The sequence below is a fragment of the Palaemon carinicauda genome, chromosome 32 (genome assembly GCF_036898095.1).
Source record: "Palaemon carinicauda isolate YSFRI2023 chromosome 32, ASM3689809v2, whole genome shotgun sequence".
Taxonomy (NCBI): domain Eukaryota; kingdom Metazoa; phylum Arthropoda; class Malacostraca; order Decapoda; family Palaemonidae; genus Palaemon; species Palaemon carinicauda.
In genome coordinates this window covers 9,203,868-9,212,202 of record NC_090756.1, presented here as the reverse complement: position 1 = coordinate 9,212,202, position 8,335 = coordinate 9,203,868, and positions in this window count along the sequence as shown.

Below are 8,335 nucleotides of genomic sequence, written 5' to 3'. Positions count from 1 at the left end.
AAAGATGGTATTATTATTATTATTATTATTATTATTATTTTATGCTAACCTACAACCCTAGCTGGAAAATCAGGGTGCTATAAGCCCACGGCTCCAACAGGAAAAAATAGTCCAGCAAGGAAAGGAAATAAGGAAATAAACAAACTACAAAAGTAGTAAGGAACAAATAAGATAAAATATTTTAAGAACAGTAACAACATTAAATCAGATATTTCATATACTGTATATATACCATGAAAACTGATATTGACTTCGAAACTCGGACAAAGAGGTACTGCAATGGTAAGATTGACTAAGCACGAAATACCTCAAATGGTCTTTGAATAAATATTTGAAACCAATAATATATTGCATTTTGAAAATATTTTGGGTACAGCATATTCAGAAGTCTGTAATAAGAAAACAGACTGATTGATTGGTTGCAAGGTTTTGGCGTTACAGCCATCAAGATCATAGAGACTAATTTTGGAAATGAGAAGCAGAGAGATGAAGTTAGTAATCTCTACAGCTAATCTCAAATCGCTACAGCTAACCTCAAGGTCCAACTATATGTAATTATAGCAAAAAGAAATACGTTTGAGCAAAAAAAATATAGAAAAATGTCTGTGGAAATTTTAATTTTATTTATTGGAACCTTAATTATGATATAGTTTTGAACCCAAATATTGAACTTCATCTTACAAACAAAATCTGGAAATCACTATTATCTTCTGCTTTCCCTCACTCGTATAACCTTTTTTAAACACAAGAGCCCTTTTGCTCTGAAAAATGTAAGAAAAAAAAAGTAGAATTTCTGAATCTTGGAATCTAACTCAGAGCCTCTTATCTACCAAAGGCATTTAATCAAAATGCCACAGATAATTGTGTCTAACAAACACTTCTCTAATGAACGCTGTCTGGAATCGGAATTGGGAGAGGCTGCATTCCAGAATTCCAGTTGGTTTATGTTCTCTGTGGAAAGGAGAAGATGCAAATGAATGGTAGTTTTTTTCTTGGTAGGTAAGATGAGGAGGAACTGAGAGAAAGAACATTATTAAAGGATTAACAATAATGAATTGTTAAGTCTGTTTATGACAAGAATTATTCAGTACTAACATAAGTAGTACTCTCCTCCTCTCTCTCTCTCTCTCTCTCTCTCTCTCTCTCTCTCTAGATATATTACCATTAACCATTATAACCACTTTACTTCAAAAAAAACTTGTTGATAATTTATTCACCATGTAACCTCTCTCTCTCTTCCCCCCCTCTCTCTCTCTCTTTCTCTTCCCCCCCCCTCTCTCTCTCTCTCTCTCTCTCTCTCTCTCTCTCTCTCACTGCATACACAAACAAAGGCAACCACTGTTAGCAAGAGCGAACAGATATATTACTATTATTATTGTAACCACTTTACTTCAAAAAAAAAAAAATTCATCTATTTTTTTCTCTCTCTCTCTCTCTCTCTCTCTCTCTCTCTCTCTCTCTCTCAAATAAAGGTTTTAACAACTGCACTACAAATCATTCCTAGAAATAAATAAAACAAATATTTCCCAACTCCATCAAAAGTGACGTCAGGGAAAGTCCCAGAATTACAGACCCACCGAGTTAGCAACATCGCTTTTGGCAATGATATATTCTAGATACTAACGGGTGAGTTATTTCAATCATCGTCCACCAGGAGAATGTCAGCCATTTACCTTTGATGAGAGACCTTTAGAACAGAGACAGGAAAATTGTTAGGAATTGGCAATAGGTATAAAATAAGAGAAATATTTCCTTAGGATTCAGTTAAATGTATACACACATATGTATATATAATATATAAATATATGTATGTATATGCTGTACATACATATATACATACAGTATGTATTTACGTGTATATATATATATATATATGTATATATATATATATATATATATACATATATATATATATATATATATATACATATACTTATATAAGCGTGTATGGGTATATACATATATATCCATACATAAAGATATACATATGTAGATGTGTATGCATATATAAAAATGTGTATTATATACACGCACACACATATATATATGAATATATATATATATATATATATACACATATATATATATGTATATATACATATTATATATATATATATATATACAGTATATATATATATATATATATACAGTATAATATATATATATATATATATCTTTATATCTAGATATACTGTGTACACACACATATATAGCATATCAATACGTGTGTGTTTGTGTATGTAGGTGTGAGAATATATTACTTCAAATTCTTCATTTTCCCCAACAAATAAAGACAGAATATCGGCGATCATAAATTCACATAGTGATTGCAGCTGAGAGAACATATTTCGAACGCTAAACTTAACTTGATAACTGATATAAAAAGACTATTCTCATCTTACCGGAAATATGATAATTATATTTCTATAATTAATAATATTTCCGGGAGGTGATGTCTGATGTCTCATCTTTTCCCGGTAAGTAATTGATAATTTATGTAATTGTAATGTGATATTTAATACCGTCGTAGAAAATTAAAGGAATAATGAAGTGAAGGAAAGGTCAAAGGAGTATAATTTCTGAGTGATACTTGAAAGGTGGTGATGAAGACCTAGAAACGTCTGCGTGTGTGGAGTGAGCGGTTTCGAGGCCCTGTGAATAGCATTTGTGGAGCGATCTTAAACGTATGGGCGACAAATTAGCAATTACTGGTTAAGTCAGGAAGTAAAATATAGCATTTTCTATTCAAGAATGCCAAAAGAAAAAATACTTAGAAAATAGGAATTCATTGCAGAAAATTACAGAAAGTAGAAATTTATTGAAAAAATAGAGAAAGTTGAAAATTATTGCAAAATACAGGAAGTAAGAATTTATCAAGAATGACAGAAAAATAGGAATGTATTGCCAAATTACGATAAGTATCAATTGATTAAAACAAATTCAAAAGGAGGAATTTATTGCAAGAAATAACAGAAAATAGAAATTCATTGCAAAAAAATCACAGGAAGTAGAAATTTATTGCAAGACTACAGAAAATATAAATTTATGGGTAAAATTAAGAGAAATTACAAATTTATCACAAAAATATACAACCAACACTATCAATATCTAGAAAGGATAGTTACACTAAACTAGCAATTTCAGGCAAAATATTCAGCCATAAATGAAAGCTCCGAAAATTCTAACTTTACCAAAGAAATTACGCAAAGGACTGAAATGGCGAATTAGATTTTAAAGGATTGATTCGTTATCAGAGCAAAAGATGATGTCATTTACTGTAATGCAAATGTTCAATTCGAGTTTCATTAGCATAAATGAAGACAAGAGTCCTTTAAATAATTCAATCAATTGTGCGTGATAAAGTAATTTTCATTCCATAATGAAAAGAAAAGAAGATGAAAAAAGTTATTCAAGGTTAAATTTACTTAACATCCTAATATATATATATATATATATATATATGTATACATATATATGTATATATATACATACTGTATATATATACATATATACATATATATATATACATATATATATATATACACTGTATACTGTATATATATATATATATATATATACATATATATATATATATATATATATACATATATCATACTTTACCCTCCTTTTGAAACAGCAAATAAAATTTATTTCCATTCCGAACTCGTTATAGATTGCATAACAACACATTGAATCATCCAACAACTACCCTTTTTAAAAATATTTCAGGATGAAAAAAAACTTACATGCAATTTCAGATTTTCTTTACAAAGGAATCTGGAAAAAATTACGGTGTGTAGTACTTGAGGTAATTGAATAAATTCCCGCTCTGTCTCTTGAAATAGAACGTAAGCTCGGAGTAATGTGATTGGACCTTCATATGCCTCTCCCATTCAATGGTACAAAAAGATTGTCATCCAGTTATTTGGATATGCAAATCATTATTTGGATTTAGATTAATCCATAAAATTTGCATAAAATAGAAAAGGTGGAATTAGGTTATTGTTTTCATTTAGTAATATGGAATATTTGTTTAATTGTTCTAATCTATTATTTGTTATCTGAATGAACTTCATAGTTTATATATGACTGATTTATTTCAACGTTGTTACTAATCTTAAGTATTACGTATTCCTTATGTATTGATTCTCATATATAGTATATTTATTTACTTATTTCCTTTTCTCATTCGGATATTCTTCTCCGTTGGAGCCCTTGGGCTTATAGCATCATGCTTTTCCAACTAGGGATGTAGCTTAGCTAATAATAATAATAATAATAATAATAATAATAATAATAATAATAATAATAATAATAATAATAATAATAATAATAATATGATAACTGGTTATCAATATTATTCTAAAAACAAATGATTTTGCAGCAAATAGGGAACATATTACAAAAACAAGAATATAGAACTACATTTGGGCGATCTAGAAAATTAATAATTTATCAACAACAGACCAAAAAAAAATTAGCCGTTTGGTTGTTAAAGTTGAAGATTTCTAAAAAAAAAAAAAAAGAAGGAAGGGTATATGAAATAATTGAGAAAATAATGAAATTAATCTATAGTGCAATGAAGACAATTTATAAGCGAAATCCTGCAAGCGCTGCTCATTAAAATGTTTCATCTCACAAGTTGCTGTTCATCAGGCCAACTATTAAAGAAGATTATAGAGACTAAAATAATTGAAAAAGCCAAGAGAAGAGTTGGATGACATAGCAGAGTGGAAGTGGTTACCAAAGGGGTAGAGGCAGAGTGAAAAGTAAACTGTTGGGAACTTTTTTTGGATAAAAATAAACTCGCATGATATGTGCTATTTGTCTCTAGAGCTCGGAGCTGTCCTCACTCTCTGGATGAATATTTTATGTCTTTTGGGAATAAGATCCTCCTAAAATAAGAAAATACTTCCAGACTCTGGATCTCTGGAAAGGAAACATCAGCTACGGTCTGATACATAGACCCAACAGCCTTTATTAGGACTAGGTCTATGACCCGAAACTCGAAAACTGACTCAAATATTCATGTTATAAATTATAGCAATTCATATAGACAAAAATATCAGAGAAGAAATATGTTTAACCTAAGAAGTTTTCTTTCACCGGATGGAAAAACAGGTTAGGGATTTCCTAGGCCTACAAATTCTCGGTTGAGATAGGCCTAACTTTCTAGAGCTAATAATGGAAGGCTGTTGCAGATGGGATTTAAGGGATGGTGATAAAAAAGAGAAAAAGAGTCTAAACTCCCAAAAGAAAACGCTAGGAAAACGAAGAAGAGAAATAGAAAATTATTTAAGGTTATATTTGGGAAATATGTAATATTCATAAATGTTTAAGGGTCTCACATATATTTAAAACATAAGTGGTTTCAATACTGATGTTTTTGCACTAGCATATGCACACTCACGTGCACTTATATACACAAACATATATACTTAGCCTACATAATATAGCCTGCATACGCAACTGCACATTTACTCTTATAATGTATATATATATATATATATATATATATGTAAATATCACCCACGGAAGGCATTTAATACCGAATTCTATCTTGGGAATATATATCCACTTGGAATTAATTTTATGGTAACAGCTTCTGGCCGGGTGGAGATTCGAACCCCCACCTGTGGGCCGGAAACCATGCCAGCACGACTCTCTACCGACTGAGCTATCAGTCGGTAGAGAGTTGTGCTGGCATGGTTTCCGGCCCGTAGGTGGGGGTTCGAATCTCCACCCGGCCAGAAGCTGTTACCATAAAATGAATTCCAAGAGGATATATATTCCCAAGATAGAATTCGGTATTAAATGCCTTCCGTGGGTGATATTTACATGATTAAAATCACGTGTGCTTGTGATATATGTTCATATATATATATATATATATATACTGGTGTATATATATATAGATATATATATATATATATATATAAATGCATTTATATATGTGTGTGTCTATATATATATATATATATATATTTATAGATGTGTGTGTCTATATAAATATATATATATATATATATATGTGTGTATATATATGCATATATATATATATATATATGTATATGTGCATGTATATATATATATATATATATATAAAAATATATATATATATATATATATATTTTATATATATATATAATTATATATGTGTGTTTATGTATATATATGTATATATATATATATATATAGCACTTAACAATTACATTAGTTATGATGTTAAACTTGGCACGTTACATTTATGAAGAGGTTGTTGATTATAAGTTTAAGAAATGTCAATACGCTTGTTTGTTTCTTTTAAAAGCAATTTCCCAGGATATCCAGACTACCACTAGGAGCATCTCCAATCAATACTTCCCTAGTTGGAGTACTCAAGCGAAGAGGACCACCCAACAAACAGGAAACCAAGTGAAACAGTCTGCCCGAAAAGGAACACTTCCTTGATAACATGATCACGGGCAGCAGGTTATCCTGATTTAAAAAGGACCCTTATGTTTCTTGTGTTGTGCTATTCCTGGTACGTGATCAACTAATCTGACATTTAAAGAATCATTATGACTAATAGTGCAAAGTGAAGTTTGTATAAATGTAAATATTCTATTTGTTATGTTCATAAGTTTTATTTTTTCTAACTAACTAAGATTATATATTATTTATAGGGTTGTGTGTTAGTAAATGTATTGATGGTCAACATTGGTGTTTCCTTCATTCATCCGTCTTCATGCAACATATATATATATATGTGTGTGTGTATATATATATACACACATTATATATATATATATATATATATACATTTATATATATATATGTATATATATATATATATAGATGTATCATATATATTTATAATATATATATATATATATATATATTTATATATATAAAATATATAAGCATATATATATTATATATATATATATTTACCTATATTTCATATATACTTATAATATATATATATATATATATATACATACATACATATACCAAAGGCACTTCCCCCAATTTTGGGGGGTAGCCGACAACAACAAAAAACAAAACAAAAAGGGGACCTCTACTCTCTACGTTCCTCCAGCCTAACCAGGGACTCAGCCGAGTTCAGCTGGTACTGCTAGGGTGCCACAGCCCAACCTCCCACATTTCCACCAAAGATGAAGCTTCATACTGCTGAGTCCCCTACTGCTGCTACCTCCACGGTCATCTAAGGCACCGGAGGAAGCAGCAGGGCCTACCGGAACTGCGTCACAATCGCTCGCCATTCATTCCTATTTCTAGCACGCTCTCTTGCCTCTCTCACATCTATCCTCCTATCACCCAGAGCTTTCTTCACACCATCCATCCACCCAAACCTTGGCCTTCCTCTTGTACTTCTCCCATCAACTCTTGCATTCATCACCTTCTTTAGCAGACAGCCATTTTCCATTCTCTCAACATGGCCAAACCACCTCAACACATTCATATCCACTCTAGCCGCTAACTCATTTCTTACACCTGTTCTCACCCTCACCACTTCGTTCCTAACCCTATCTACTCGAGATACACCAGCCATACTCCTCAGACACTTCATCTCAAACACATTCAATTTCTGTCTCTCCATCACTTTCATTCCCCACAACTCCGATCCATACATCACAGTTGGTACAATCACTTTCTCATATAGAACTTTCTTTACATTCATGCCCAATCCTCTATTTTTTACTACTCCCTTAACTGCCCCCAACACTTTGCAACCTTCATTCACTCTCTGACGTACATCTGCTTCCACTCCACCATTTGCTGCAACAACAGACCCCAAGTACTTAAACTGATCCACCTCCTCAAGTAACTCTCCATTCAACATGACATTCAACCTTGCACCACCTTCCCTTCTCGTACATCTCATAACTTTACTCTTACCCACATTAACTCTCAACTTCCTTCTCTCACACACCCTTCCAAATTCTGTCACTAGTCGGTCAAGCTTCTCTTCTGTGTCTGCTACCAGTACAGTATCATCCGCAAACAACAACTGATTTACCTCCCATTCATGATCATTCTCGCCTACCAGTTTTAATCCTCGTCCAAGCACTCTAGCATTCACCTCTCTCACCACTCCATCAACATACAAGTTAAACAACCACGGCGACATCACACATCCCTGTCTCAGCCCCACTCTCACCGGAAACCAATCGCTCACCTCATTTCCTATTCTAACACATGCTTTACTACCTGTGTAAAAACTTTTCACTGCTTGCAACAACCTTCCACCAACTCCATATAACCTCATCACATTCCACATTGCTTCCCTATCAACTCTATCATATGCTTTCTCCAGATCCATAAACGCAAC